This window comes from Papilio polytes, unplaced genomic scaffold (assembly GCF_000836215.1).
Source record: "Papilio polytes unplaced genomic scaffold, Ppol_1.0 DF824158.1, whole genome shotgun sequence".
NCBI classification, from domain to species: domain Eukaryota; kingdom Metazoa; phylum Arthropoda; class Insecta; order Lepidoptera; family Papilionidae; genus Papilio; species Papilio polytes.
The window spans coordinates 837,875-854,673 of record NW_013525046.1 but is presented as its reverse complement, the minus strand read 5'-3'; the positions used below and the strand labels follow the sequence as shown (position 1 = coordinate 854,673).

The window sequence follows — 16,799 nt, the reverse complement described above, 5'->3', positions numbered from 1 at the left end:
TTCGAAGTTTGCTACTGATCTCGATAGTGATTTGGCAAAAATCCAAAACAATGAAGATGTTTGTCAAACTTAATTACGTTATTTACAAGGATAACAAAAGAATATCTTTAGTTTTAGAAACAAAGCGGAATAAATAATTCAAACTCCGCCATCGAATAAATAAACTTATTTATTTTCTGTTAGTTATTAAATCTGTCAATTAAAATAAAATTAAGATGTTCTGCAGAGCAATAACAATAAGTAACTCGATTATTTCGACATAACCATGTTAAAAAAAGGTAAAACTGTAAATTACCAACAACTACCATGGTCACCCTAATACGTCCATCTTTGGGATAACTCGATCCTCATTAGTTGTTCTTTGACGTTAACGTATTTATCCGACTTACAAGATAACAGTTTCCGAGAATCCTGTCTTTTAAGGAATATTTTTTGTAGTATAAGGTAATAAACCCAACAGCTGGAATACGCTAAAATATGGAAGCGACCGCTGCCTATAATTATCTGCATTTACAGTTGCGTTATTTTTAATTAACAGAGGATGGTACGTATAGATGTTTCCTCTACCGATGCGTCCCATATCCTGATAAAATCATTTCCCTTTTCCATCCTTTCCTTGTAACTATGGAAAGTAATTGAGAATTATATTATATTACTAATATTATAAATGCGAAAGTTTAGATGGATGGATGATTGTTAGAGTTTGTAGCCTAAACGGCTGAGGGGATGTCATTGAAATTTGGCATAGATGTAGAGGGTAGTCTCGAAGATAACGTACTCACTTTTGTTTTTTTTATTCCGCGCGGATAGTCGCGGGCGAAAGCTAGTAATATCATAATACCGGCCAGAATTTAATCTTACCTTGTCCGATTTCGAGGTAAAAGACAAGAAATAGTAAAATATTACAGAATTAAGTACATTTTAGTTTACTTTTACGTGTAAAACAGTATTTCTGTTATCTTAATGTGATTTTAGCAATCGGCATTGCTATATTTAGCCCAGCAACTTTCGCAAGGCTTTCCTCTTATAACTGTCGATATAAGAAGCCTTGTAAACTAAAAGCTTTACCAAAAGTTTTTTATAAAAGAAAAATAATTAAGGTTCAATAACAAATTGCAAGGTTCGATTACTTTCATTAATCAAGAACATTTAAAATATTACTAATAAAAATAGAATCATCAACTTGCCCTTATCCCTTACGGAGGGTCGGCACAATGCTGCTCTTCCATACATCTCTATCAGCCGTCATATCTGAATCCACTCCTTTCTTAAGCATATCTTCTTTCACACAATCCATCCATACTTTCATAGTAATAAAAATAGAATGTTCATTTATAAAAAAATATTTATAGTAAATTATAATCCCTTCGAGATTCTATTTTTCCATTTTTTTTAAGTATAATGTGACAAATAATTTCACTTCGCTATTTTGGCGAATTCTAATAGCGAAGCAACTTGCCAATAGACATTCGCATTTGCAGATGTGTTGACTTTTAAACAGCAAAGAAGGTGGCGTCCACTAAGAAGATATTTCCCCTTGAATCCATCATACACTTCTTTTCCCCTTCACAACCATTCCTTGTACAAAAAAATAAAATGGAAACGAGGACTAAAATCTGTCCTCTGGAACGCACACATCATAGGGAACACGGAATTGCTTCCACTTGCAGAATAGACACACAAATCTATCAAAAGGATATGATTGGAATTATAAAATCAATCGCCTCGTGTCTGCACATTTGTAAACAAAATACGCATCGAAAATGAATATTAGTGAGTCATCCATTGATGCATTGGTTACACGTGTTCGGTGGCCGGTTCAAGGACACTACGCAATACGCAACACGCCATACAAACGAAGACGATGAACAAATGTTGATGGGGAGAAATACGTAATGGATAATTAAGGAACTATAATATAGACATTCTTGCACGAGAACCCCCAAAATCCATTAACCCATTAGATTTAAATAAAGTTAATACTTATGTTGTTTTCTAGGTTATTAATTTATCTTGTTCTGAATAAACCTATATAAATCTATTTTTATTTAAATCGACCATCAAAGCAGAACTACGCAAATATCTGTACTTCTATACTATTATAATAAAGCGTAAACACACACTTCTTTGTTGCCTAAGATGTCAGCAATTACAGCATATTTTTGAAAAATTATTTTTTTAATAAAAAGCCCTACACTTACGTCACGCTTTAGGCAATATATTTCCACGGCATTAAACTTAGGGACTAAATATTTTGGATAAAAACCCTAATGTGGGAAAGAGACCATATGCCAACATCAAGAAAGTAAGGTTTCCATAATGAGATAATTGGTATTTTGACATTTGCAATTAAGAATTTGACAAATGTAAACATTAAAATAATGTTTTTATAATTCCACGCGGATGCAGCCGCACGGGAACAGCTACTTCATAGTAAAAAAACATCTAAAAAGCTATACAGTCTGTAAAATCTAAAGCAGATATGTAATTAGTCATAGAATAGTTTATCGTAAATTCTAACTTTGTTAGTCATAAAACGAAAAATAACAAAGATTAGACACAAAGTTATCCCAAACATGCTGATATGTCAGAAAATATGGAAAAATTCGGAAACAAGCAAACGCACATCTTTGACTAAACTATTGTCCGTTTGTCGATTGTTTCGCAGCCCATTCAACTGTTTAGTTGCAATCAAAATCGAGTAAAATGCGCACCTCCATACAAGCTCATAGGAATCAAAGCACGCTCTTATAACGCACAAAACTTGCCTGGGAACTGCTATGGGAAATGCCAGTTTTGACAGATCTCATTCACAGACCATAGACAAGACATAACACTACAAGAATCTTGTAACAATTTTACGTCAGACTTTATTGGAATTAAGTTTCAAATATAACCAACTAGCTTTCGCTCGAGACTCCGTCCGCGTGAAATTAAAAAAAAAGTAGCCTATGTGTTCTTCCAATCTATCCTCTACATCTATACCAAATTTCATTGAAATTCGTTCAGCAGTGTAGGCTACAAACTCTAACAAACATTCATCCATCTTAAATTTCGCTTTTATTATATTTGTAAGTATAATGGGGCGGTGAGTTCATCAGATATCAGCTAAAATACCCTTCTCAGGGTAAAACTAACAAAGAAAGTGCATCGCCCACGTAAAACTAACGGATGTGGTAATATGTAACAACGAGCAGTTATTGGGATGTTGCTCGTTGCGTTCGAGATCATCTCCGATAAGTAGACAGATTATACTTAATTTATTTCATGCACGATGATGCATAAAAAACATTTTTACACCATAGTGATTGCAGCTTGTTTCAAACTAAAACATGGAAGTAGCTAGTTGGTCTAGGGGCAGATGTAATTAAAATTGTCTTATTCCTAGTTATTTCGTATTTATTTTACATTCTCGGAATTTTAGATAGGTGAGGGGGATAGCGACATCTACCGAGGCACATTCAAAACCTACTTTTATGCTTTTGCTTTGAAAAATAATTGAAGGCGGATTATTTGAAATATTTTATGGAAAGAAGGAAAAATATTTTATAATGGCAATTGAAGTAACTAATTGCGATTAAATCAAATGTTTATTAGTATCTAGCCATGTGGAATTAACAAAAACAAAAGTAAGTAGCCTGTGTGTTCTTCCAGACCATCCTCTACATCTACGCCACATCGAGATCTGTTCAGTAGTAGAGGCTACAAACTCTAACAAACATCCATCCATCTATCCATCCAGCTAAAAATTCCCATTTACAATATTAGTAAGATGTGTGCTATATCTGATGGTGTTCCATGTTGATATATTTTTAACACACCTTGAAATTTTAGGTTATAATTCAGACAATAAATTGCATAATGTCATTCCAACAGTTTCAATGAAAGATAACATTGTTACGTTGTATTTTTAATTACGAAGGTGACAGTTTGAATTTGGTGTTAAAAATAAAAGCTAAATATAGACTCGTTTCGTAAGCATGCGTGTTAATTTGAATGTCGCCTTTACAAAAATAACTGTAACATTAAAACATTCTCTCAATTCGCGTCGGATTTGTTCAAAAACGATATTTTTGATAGCGGTAGTAATCTATAATTAGTTATAGGTTGTTTATTAGTAAAGATTTTAAAGACAAATATATAATATTTAAATAGCTTTTCCCATGTCACTTTATCCGCATAAAATTATGGAAATTTTATTTTATTGTTTACATTTGTCAAATTATCAATAGCAAATGTCAAAATGACATGACATATGACAAACCATGGCAACCTTGCTTCCTTGATGTTGGCAGCAACTTATGGTCTTTATCCCACATTAGGGTTATCATCCAAAATATTTACCCCCTAAGTTTAATGGCGTGTAAATATATACCCTAAAGTGTAGGGCTTTTTATTAAAAAAAGAATTATTTAAAAATATGCTGTAATTGCCTACATCTTAGGCAACAAAGACGTTTGTGTTTACGCTTTATTATAATAGTATAGAAGTATAGACAGATTAGGGTTGCCAACCACTTGAGATTTGACTTCAATGCACAGAATTCATTTGGTATTCGAGTTTCGGGTAATAAATTAATCAATTAGATAGCATTTCATTCGTAGTGTCTGTCCGCAAACGTATCTAGGGTTGACCACATATTTTTTCTTATAATAATCGGAGCTTTGTTTAAGTTGGCAGCCCTATTTTAGTAACACTGGACCGTTTAAATTCGTCTCAACGAGTCTGTAATGATCGCATCCGTCGGCGAGAGAATACGCCTGGCCACTGGTCGCTCTGACTGTCGGTATGCATGACCCTCTTCTCCTGATTGCCATCATACCGTATTTTGCTACTGATTTACGATGTTGTTTATTGAAGTATAATGCAGAATAAAGGGTTTATCATTTTTAAAGTGGCAAGATTAACCGACTACAAAAAGATGGTTCTTAATTCAATTGTTTTTTATATATGTACATATAACGCTGTGATATTTTGAATTTATTACGTGTTTATTGTTTAGTTTTGATGCGAAAAGTTGCCATTTTGTATTGTTTTTATCAAATTTAAAAATAACTGTACCGTATAAGCTTTAGCAGTTACTATTAGGACTATTTTTGTACATAATTGTTGATTATTTTTATGAAATGTTTAATAAAAAGGTATAAATAAATATTGCAACTAACGTTTTGCTGGTATCTTTGGTTTTGATTTCACACTGTTATCTGAAAACCTTTTTTTTAATAATCGTTAGAATTGAGGTTATCTGTTTGCTAAATAATGTTAGTTTTATCAAATTGTTATTTAATTAGACAATAAAAGTTACTAACTGCTTTTTACAGAAAAAACCTTTAACTCAAGTTAATTAAGCTAAATTTAAAACTTGAAACATAAATCGAATAACATGACACAAATTGACATTGTAATTGGACAAGTCATTTAATGCAGTTAAATTTAATTTTCATTTTTTAAATACTCAGTAAATTTTTGCCACTTATCTCGTTTGCCACCTTATGAGGAAAAAAAACTTAAGTCGCATTTGCCACGCGTTGGAACAGCCACCCCTGTGGGGGCTACGTAGTTGTTACACCAATGTTTAGTTCATCACCAGCTGTACGTCCCCACCGAGGGGCTCGGAGCCTACCCTAATACAGGGTGAGTAGGCCATAGTCAACCACGCTGGCCAAGTGCGGGTTGGTTGACTTCACACATATCTTTGAATTTCTTCGCCGATATGTGCAGGCATCACGATGTTTTCCTTCACCGTAAGAACGTCGGGTAAATTATGTACATATGAAAATTTGAAAAATCGAAAATCACATTGGTACATGGTGGGATTCTAACCCAAGACCTGTAGATTACAAGTTAAGTGTTCAAACCACTGAGCCACCGATGGTCTTAATGTTTAGTTAAAACCTATAAATATTATGCTACAGGCTACAGGTTACTAATCTTACTAATATTATAAATGCGAAAGTTTAGATGGATGTTTGTTAGAGTTTGTAGCCTAAACTACTGAAAAATGTTGATGAAATTTGGAAGAACACGTAGGCTACTCACTTTTGTTTTTTTTTAATACGGATGGAGTCACGAGCGAAAGCTAGTATTTCATATGCGAATTACTATATACGATTAGCAAAACGATAAGATAATATTAGACTGGTATTGTCGCAATTTTTACAACCGCTATCTGATTGTTACACAATGTTATTGTAACTAGGCAACTCAGTTATAGTAGAAATGTTAATATTCTTAGGGCCTGTCCTACCAAATTGTAAATTGTCTGATACAATCCAACGTGTAAAATATGTGATGGAAATATCGGATTTTGTTAATTTATCTGACAGTGACATTATTTTTAAGCTATCTGAACATTTATCAGCCAGTGGTGGGAAAGGCCCTTAGTATAATTTATTACAATTTTAAACTTAAACGTTTGTAAAAACGTACTTTACATTATTTTTTTCGTTACATCAAAATAGCAAGCAAGCAAGCAAGCAACTTCAGTCCTATATTTAAACTAGCTTTCGCCCGCGATTATGTCCGCGTGAAATAAAAAAAAAACAAAAGTAGGTAACCTATGTGTTCTTCCAAACTATGCTCTACATCTATGCAAAATTACACCCAGATCCGTTCAGCAGTTTAGACTACAAACTCTAACAAATATCCATCCATCTAAACTTTCGCATTTATAATATTAGTAAGATTGTAACTCATTTTAAATCCGCATAAGTTGAGATAAAAGTTTCGAAATTCGCATGCATACGAAGCTTTTACAGTTACAAAAGTGTACATGTTAAAATACACAGACTTGTTTTATAATTAAATTCCAATTATAAAAAGAAATGAATCAAGACAGATGTACAGATACGTCACTAAAGTAATGCTTTAATGGACTTTTAATTATAACATACTAGCTTTCTCTCGCGACTCTGTCCGCGTGGCATTAAAAATAAAACAAAAGTAAGTATCCTATGTGTTCTTCTAGACTATCCTTTAAATCTATGCCAAATTTCATCCAAATCTGTTCAGCTGTTTAAACTATAAACTGAAACAAACATCCATCCATCTAAACTTTCGCATTTATAATATTAGTATGAAGTATGATAATTATATATATTTTTTATTCCAGTAAAAGATTTTTTAATATTACCTTATTTTCATAGATTAAGTTACAACAGAGAGCTCAAAAAATGTAACTCGTAAACATTTTTTACCATCAATCAAATTAAATTCTTTGTTTATCAAGATTTGTTTTAATATTAAGCGGATTAACTTTAAATGGTCTGTATCCAGACAAATATGTACAATTAGCATGTACAATGTTATAAAAATTTATAACCTGTATCAAATTGCATGTGTATTTTCCTGAAAACATTAATTGAAGGTTTTTTTGTCGATGTTCTGACGATGACTTTGTACTGCGATCAAGGGATTAATTTTTTATACAAACTGAAAAGTGACCGTCGCGACGCGATAGCGGATAAAGCCGGCAACCACTCACCCTGGAGAAGGACCACTTACGGGTTTGAAACTGGTCGGTGCCTACACCGAAAGATCCCACGTGAGTTTTAGTCGAGTTATAAATTAAAGTATAATGTCTCACGAAAGTTATAATAAGTTAAACTGCATTATTGTAACATTTTTGTAAAAGAAATTAACAAAGATTGTTTTAAACCAAAGCTAGAAACTATACTATTATAAATGGATGGATGTATGGACCATGTTACCATATACTTACATCGCCTAAAGGAATATGAATGTATAAAACAGTGTTGACAAGAACATGACAAAAAATCTCTTGTGTCGATTATGACATGGATCTTAGTTTGGAGCGTGCCCACATGTTTGACTAAACTATCGCAGTACTAGTCGTGCTGTGATTACTATGAGTTTATGGTGCGTACACTATGATTTTTAGTTGTGCAACTAAACAGTTGAAGGCTGCGAAACAATGGAAAATCACACAACAGTTATGCGATAGTTTAGTTAAAGGTGTGTTATTAGAGGCTTAAAAGCCTATGATCATCATCTTCCTTCCTATCCTACTCCCGTAGTGCGCAACAGGTTTTTGTCCTCCGTAACTCTACCATACGTCATCTCAGTCATTACTCTCTTCTTTATTTTGTCACCTTTCACGCAATACATTCATCTCTTTCTAGGTCTACCGCTACCGGTGTATCCACACTTATAACTAACGTTCTCCTTGTAACATACGATTCATCCCTCCTCATAACATGTCCATTCTAACCTTTTACTTTATACCTTCTCTATCTCTGGGGTTACTCTCAAAAGTCGTTGTAAGCGGAATTGAAATCCATAACAAAGGTCTGACCTTGCCACCACGTGCCACAATTAAATCATTAGTGACTCATTTATCAAGTTATCGGCAAAAATTGCCAAACGCCTATTTAGTTAGCACGCGTAGACATGTACAGTCAACATCGAGATAAGCACATCCTTGACATTAACATACGTTTAAGCGTTTTTTTACCTATTATTGCCTTCTTTATAATAGCCTATTTGTTATGTCAACGGAAAAAATCTAAATTACAAGTTTGTATATATGTACCAGTACTATATGCCTTTATGTATCGTCTGAAAATAGTTGTGATCTTCGATTTTTGTAGCCCCCTGATGAGTTCATAATGTTGGTACTTCAAAAAGGTGTAGCTTAACAAACAGAAATCATAATTTCAATATGAATAAAATCTATAAAACGATTTTAGATATTTTAACAAATGTAATTTCTTTAAAGCCTTCTAGCGTCCAAACGAACCCACTTTGGATAGAGGTAAGTCCAATCATATTTTCGTCCAATTAACAGAAAGGCACCATATGGCGGATAACACAAACTATTATTTGCTAAAATTAATAAAAACATCTTAATTGTGGCCTAATTATGTTTAAAACGGACGAAACACGTTGTGGGTGTGTTTGCGATGGAAACACAACGTTAAACTCTCGAGACATCTAAGCAAGTAACTTAAGATAAGTATTAGACGTTATTGCAACTTCAGTATATTATCTAATTTTAAATATGCCTACTTCAAGGTTTTAAGTTTTGATTCCGGGTTCTTTGCAAGTGATATAAGCTTTGTAAAATTTTATTTATTAAATTGCGTTGTTACTTCTTGTCTCGTAGACTATTAAATTGAAAATTAGTAGCTTATCTATCTATACTATTATAATAAAGCGTAAACACACACTTCTTTGATGCCTAAAATGTCAGCAATTACAGCATATTTTTGAATATTTTTTTTTAGGAAAAAGCCATACACTTACGTCACGTTTTAGGCTATATATTTCACGCCATTAAACTTAAATATCTTGGATAAGATCCCTAATGTGGGAAAGAGACCATAAGTTGATGCCAACATCAAAGAAGCGAGATTGTCAAGGTTTGTCATGTCATGTCAGTTTGACATTTGCTATTGATAATTTGACAAATGTGAACAATAAAATAAAATTTTCACAATTTCATGCGGATGAACCCGCACGGGAACAGCTAGTTTTGTAATAAATAATCTTACTAATATTATAAATGCGAAAGTTTAGATGGATGGATGGATGGATGTTTGTTAGCGTTTGTAGCTCAAACGGCTGAACGGATCTCCATGAGATTTGGCACAGATTTAGAGCAAATTCGGGAAGCACACATAGACTACTTTTTATCCCGGGAATAGTTACGGTTCCCGTGGGATTCATTAATTTGGTTTTTTAATGTTTACTCGATCATTCTGCAACGGTTCAACATATCTTATTAAAATTTTGCACAGATGTAAAACAAAGTCTGGAGTACACATGGGATAAATTTCATCCCCGAGAAATGTCCGGTTCCCGAGGGATACGTAGCTTTTATGTTTTCGAATACCACGCGGACGAAGTCGCGGGCAACAGCTCGTGTTAATATAAAAGATTATTATAATCTTTGCACAGTTGTACTTTTAAACTAGTAAACATTTTCTGTACTGAATAATTTTGCATACATTTACATATTTATTCAAATAGATTTGAATGAAATTATATCACTCATTGAATTGAGGCCCTTTTCTTTGTATTAAGAGTGCTCACACCTGAACTATCGCACAACTGTTTAGTCTGGTTTTGATTCCTATGAGCTTATATGGAAGTACACTACTCGATGTTTAGTTCTGCAACTAAACAGTTGAATTGGCTGCGAAACAATCGACAATCGCACAACTGTTGTCCGATTGTCGATTGTTATTTATATTTACTCATTTGCGATATATTAAGATATATCGCAAATGAGTTAGCTAATCTCAATCAATCAATTAGTAAGCTAATCTTACTAATATTATAAATGCGAAAGTTTAGATGGGTGAATGTTTGTTAGAGTTTGTAGCCTAAACGGCTGAACGGATCTCTATGAAATTTGGCATAGACGTAGAGGATAGTCTGGAAGAACACATAGGCTACTCACTTTCTTTTCTTTTTCAATTCCACGCGGACAGAGTCGCGGGCGAAAGCTAGTCATTTATATTTACTCGAAGAGACAAACTTTAGTTGTGTAATATTGTGTAACACCATAGAAATAATCTAAAATAATTAAAAGTCTATAAAAAGTTATTAAATAGTTCCTACACATTCGTAATAACGTGATTTCTTAGTATTTATCACTATTATAAGTTTGTTTTGGCTACTATCAATAGCTGATAACAAACTGCAAGGGATTAGCACCTTTATCGTCTAACAAACGCATGTTATAAATACAAAAATCTGAATGAACTTGAATTATTTGGTAATAGACACCTGTGTAAAAACACTTACTTTAAATCGATGTTGGGAATATTATAAACAGAAAAAAAGTTTTTTTTTGTCACTCAAATAACACTTTTAATAAATAAACAAAACACTATACACATATGCAAATAATTTAACAATCGGATTTTACAGTCAATAAGAATATAACTTTATGTGTAGTAAATACGATATTCCGTGTAAGGGCAACACACGTCCGTCGTTGTCGAATGTGCCGGCAGTACTGGGCTCTGGACATCATTGTGTCGACTTTGATAAGTAATCAATTGGATGTAGAGTGTACACGCTGCTGTCAACACATGTCTGCGACAGAGCTTCCCAAACTATCGTCAACAACAATTGCCTCTAACATTAACATCGCCAGGAGGTGTTAGTAGTAAAATAACTGTTGGTCGCGACTTCTCGTAAAATTAAAAAAATAATTCTAAAAAACAGCCTATGTTATTAATAACGGAGCTTTTTAACAGCGAAAAACATTTTGAAGTCGACTCAGTAGTTTTAGAGTGATTTCCATACATACAAAAATCCAAATTCCTCTTTATAATATTTGTAAGAAAGATAAAGAAAATCCCTATAGACTGTTGTGAATAAATAAAAATTGTTATGCATTAAAGATTTCTCTTCGGAATGATATAAAAATGTCTGTACTATTATCCCCCCTTGATTGACCTCCCTCCCTTAGATGGATAAATAGATTCCTTGTAGAAATGCTGAGCAAAGGCAATATTACAAGCACCGGGAACTGAGTATACAATCTAAGAATCTAGCTTAGGAGAGAGCACTTGCAAGGACTAAAATTCCATAATCTTTGCCCACTGTGCATTAAAGTTTGAATTTTTTGTCAAAAACTACTTTTAATAAATATATATTAGGAATTTATTTTCCTTATACCAATTAAAACAAATAAACGTCTGTAATTTAAATAAATCTAACTGCGTTAAAATATAAATTATCATATGATATAGACACTTTGAGAACCATTGTCTCAAGATGTATTTTGGACACAGACGACTAAACTGTAATGCGCACTACGAAATGTATTTCGTTTCTTTTAAGATAAATACGATCATTTATTTAGCTGCTTCGTATATGGTACATTATTATTCAAAGTTTCTTTATCATACTTCATACTAATATTATAAATGTGAAAGTTTAGATGGATGGTTGTTGGTTTGTAGCCTACACTGCTGAACGGATCTCAATGAAATTTGGCGTAGATGTAGGGGATAGTCTGAAAGAACACATAGGCTACTTGGTTTTGTTTTATTTGAATACCACGCGGTAGGAGTCGCGGGCGAAAGCCAGTTCATAATAAACCTAAAACTTATCCCGGAAAAAAGCTTCCAAAGAAAGCTTCACTTTTGGAATTTAACCTAAAAATACGCACGTTTCGCGGTATTTTTTATCTGAAAATGCAGAAGTTTATTTAATTTTAGTATTTAACTAGCTGTTCCCGTGCAGCTTCATCCGCACAGAATTATAAAAATATTATTTTATCGTTTCCATTTGTCAAATTATTAATTGCAAATGTTAAAATACCAATTACCTTACTATGGCAATCTTGCTTCCTTGATGTTGGCAGCAATTTATGGTCTCTTTCCCACATTAGGGTTTTTATCCAAAATATTTAGCTCCTAAGTTTAATGGCGTGAAAATATATAGCCTAAAGCGTGAAGTAAGTGTAGGGCTTTTTATTAAAAGAAGAATTATTCAAAAATATGCTGTGATAGCTGACATGTTAGGCAACAAAGAAGTGTGTGATTACGCTTTATTATAATAGTATAGATACGTGTTTATGTGTACAGATGTTTGTACAGATTCAGTTACTTCTAACAGAAGTTTTTCAATTATCTATGTAACCGAAAATTAGATTTTATTATGAAATACTTTAGGTTTATGTTTTCGTTGGGATCGGTGATCTTTTAAGTGTTTTTGTCTTATCATATCTTAACACCAGAGTTTATCTTAAATAATGATAACAGACGAAATTCTACAATGGAGCGATTCTCTTTAAATAAATTAATATATAATGTATATACATATAAAGAGATAAATAATACACTATTAACAGAATAACAAATAATCAAATCTTATCTATACTATTATAATAAAGCGTAAACTTTTTTACAGATTGTTTTTTAAAATTTTTTTTCTGAATAAAAAGCCCTACATACGTCACGTTTTTTTTAACACTATTGAACTTGGGGGGTAAACATTTTGGATAAAAACCCTAATGTGGGAAAGAGATCATTAGTTGCTGCCAACATCAAGGAAGCGATGTTGCCATGGTTTGTGATCATGTCATGTCATTTTGACAATGAAATAAAATTTTCATAATTTAATTCGGACGAAGTCGCAAGGGAACAGTTAGTCTTATTTATTTTTCAATTAAATGGATTTAATTTCACCAAGTTTTTAAAACATTTAAGAGCGCAAATAGCAAAATTTCTAGATACAAAAACAATTATTTATGTAGGAGCCTTTAAAAAGTAAAATATTTATTGGTCATTAACTAATCGTATTAACGTAATAAATGCCAAAGTTTGGATAGATGTTTGTAGAGTTTGTAATCTAAACGGCTGAACGGTATAGTAGTTGATAGTCTGGAAGAACATAAAGGCTTGAACATAGACGGAGTCGCGGACGCAAACAAGTATTTGAATAATTTAATAAATAAATGTTTACGGAAGTAAAGTACCAGTAGGCGCAAACTCGTTTTCAATAAACATTCTGCATTAAAATGTAATGGAAAATTAAAAAACGTGATTTTGGAATAGAAAAGTTGTTTTAATATAAATTACGCAAAACATATGTAAATCTTAAGCATATTAAGTATGTTTTATACATTTGTCACCAGTTAAGGTAGGTTCAAATTATATTGATCACTTAAGAAGGTACAGTCGCCGAAATTCGCGTTGTTCCAGTTTTAAAAAGATTGCCTTGGTTCTTGCAACGAGACAAACTTTGCCTCCTTCTACAAAAAACAATTAAGTAACAGTGAGTTGTATAAACGATGGGATAATAAACAAAAGCAAGTCGTCTGCCACTTTTTTCGAACAGTCACATTTAAAAACTTATTGGATATTGTTAGGCGTTATCTGAATGCGTACAAAATGTTCATACGTCTGTAGCTTGTAGTTTGAACACTGCCAGATTCCCCGACTGTACATTACGATAAAATGACAGATGTAAAATGATAAAATAATCGTGGCAGAGCCCGCTTTAACATCTTCGCACGAATTAGCCGGCTCGCCCGGTGCAATACCACGACCACACAGAAAACAGGCGTGAAGTGGGACCAATTCCGCGTTTCGTCTGATGAGTGTGGTGCCGGAGGCCTAATTTTAGTCCCTTTCCACCCTTTTCTTAAGATGAAAGGATGGGAAGGTAATTGGATTCGACGGAGAAGGAGACGCATAGGTAGGGGAAATGTCCTTTTTATGTGCGCGTCCTCCTTCGTCAATTAAGGGCAACTACGGCAATTGCAGATGCATCGCATCTGCAATTGCGGTTGTTTATGGGCAGCGTTCACCTTTTATTTCAGTGGATTCAGGTGGTCGCTTGCTCGTTTGCCATCTTATATTATAAAATCGATGGATGGATGGATGTTCGTTAGAGAGAAAACTGCTGTATGAATCTCGATATTTAGCACAGATGTAGAGCATAGTCTGAAAGAACCCATAGCCTACTTTTTTTAACTACACGTGTACGGATTCGCGGTCAAAGCTAGTTCTAGATATTTTCGAACAGAAACGAACAGGAAATGTCTATCAATAGCTGGTAATGTCCTACTTGTGTGTGAGCGTTGATTGAAGTCGGCGAGACGATTTAAAAAAGTTTGCAAACAGTTTTTGCGTCATATCATAATATATGTAAAAACAATAGTACTATCTCCTCTATTCTCATAGAGTAAAGAAGATAACAAGTGTTCTTATATTTTACCGCCAGTCTACCTTAACTACTCTATGGCCGGGACTACATATGTAAATAGCTGCCATGTGGGAACGCATTGAGTTTGAGCCAGTCGCTGGCATGTACTGTGCTACTAAATTTTACTGGCATGTGTATTTCCGCCTATTCTCGTATTCTATCAGTTTTGTATTTCTTGTTTATACAAAACTCGCAAAACATATTTTTCTTACCAAATCTTCAAATAAATCATTGGCAAATTGCCAAGTAATTTAGCCAAGGACGCTACTGAGAAATGTAGACATTTTGTCCCATAGACGTTTTTCTAAGAATTTTATAATTAGAAATACAAAAAAAATAAGGTTCATAGTTTAAAAGAACAGACAAAATTACAAATCATAATAATATTATACGAGTATGTTGGATGGATGGAAGTTCGAAAGTAAATATCTCCATACAGTTTAAAGAATCACGTTATATAGACACATGTAGAACATAGTATGGAAAAAAAGAAATAAAAAAAATGACAGTAGACTGTACTATCATTTTTTTTATTTCTTGGCTTGAGTTGGCTCGTCGGGTAAAGGAGTGCTGGTACATCTAATGTGTCAACTAAATATATCCGCCGCGTATTGAAAATAACTACTGTTTATTTAGCTTTCGATGACGACACCGCGTAGAATTAAAAAAAAATAGTAAGTAGCCTATGTGTCCTTCCAGATTATCCTCTACATCTGTGCCAAATTTCATTAAGATCCGTTCAGCAGTTTAGGCTACAAACTCTTACAAACATCCATCCATCTAAACATTCGCATTTATAATATTAGTAAGATTTCTGTGATAAAGTATTTAATTAGATCGTGAAGAAAAAGGTTTAAAATTAGAACAAAGGATTGAATAAAAAATGTATTATTTTTTTATATTTTTATTATAAAACATGATAAAATACTAAAAATAATATCTGTGTGTCGAGACAACATGGTTAACAAGTTATTTTAGAGCACGCACACATTTGACTAAACTATCGCACAACCGTCGTGCGATAGTTTAGTTGTGCGCCCGCTCTTACGTCTTAAGAAATTTATCCTTATATACAAAATAGATTTATTTCATTATAAATAATTAAAAAAAAAAACAAAATATAACACTTGAAACACTAGTTTTTTCAATGGCAAACTTTTTATATAAATGTAACAAAAAGGGCAAAACGGGTAACATTTCATCCATACTAATATTATAAAAAAAAGTTGTATTGTTGTATGTATTGAAATAACTCAAAAACAACTGGGCCAATTTTAAAAATTCTTTCACCGTCAGAAAGGAAATTTATCTGCGAGTAACATAGGCTATATTTTTTAATTTCACGCGGCCGATGTCGCGAGCAACAGCTAGTAAAAAATAAAAATCTACATTATTGTTACATTTTAATGGTATTTTTTCATTTGGTAATTCCTTAATTATTTCCACGGTTGTAATAACTTAACAATTTCAATAAGTACATAAAATTTATATCTGTGTTATAATTTTACTTCCACTAAATAAATTATAAATAAATCTACCTAGCAACTTTTCATACAAAACAGTATCAATTGGCACGTGAAACAGAAGAGTCATCTTATTAACCACGTGCCAACTCATAAGCTTTTATGTGTACAGTCAGCTTCATAAATATGAATACACTAGCTGCACTCTTCAACTCCATTAGTGACCTGTGTCCTTTCAAAATACCTACATATGTGACAAATTTCGACAAAATTAAGTTCTGGAGATACCTTATAATTAAAACTCATCCATCCATCTAAAATTTCGCATTTTAATATAAGTAAGAATTCAGATTTGAAAATTATGTATGTAAATATACACTTATTCGTATATTTTTGTACACATATTTTTGAAGCTGAAAGCGTATACACGTATCATAAAATTAGTAATTGTATACATTTATGAAGCTGACTGTACATCTTACAATATTAAGTATCTAGACTATAAAATAGGTAACAAGGCACTTTTCACTTATTTTATACAATTTGCTATAAGTAAATTATTTAAGATATGGAAATTTACATTAACCTAAAAAACTCTAAACTAGACTGAAAACTTTTTCTTTATAATATAAGGTGGCAAACGAG

The 16,799-nt window shown here is 32.9% G+C and overlaps 1 protein-coding gene across 1 annotated transcript in view; it reads right to left on the bottom strand.

The window, feature by feature from the left end:
• Positions 1-10,996, bottom strand: part of LOC106111480 (protein croquemort-like) — a 25,713-nt gene extending 14,717 nt beyond the window's left edge. Inside the window, exon 1 of the mRNA XM_013293599.1 lies at positions 10,771-10,996. The gene's annotated coding sequence lies outside the window, so the exon portion shown is untranslated. The remainder of the gene's footprint in view (positions 1-10,770) is intronic.
• Positions 10,997-16,799: the final 5,803 nt, after the last annotated feature.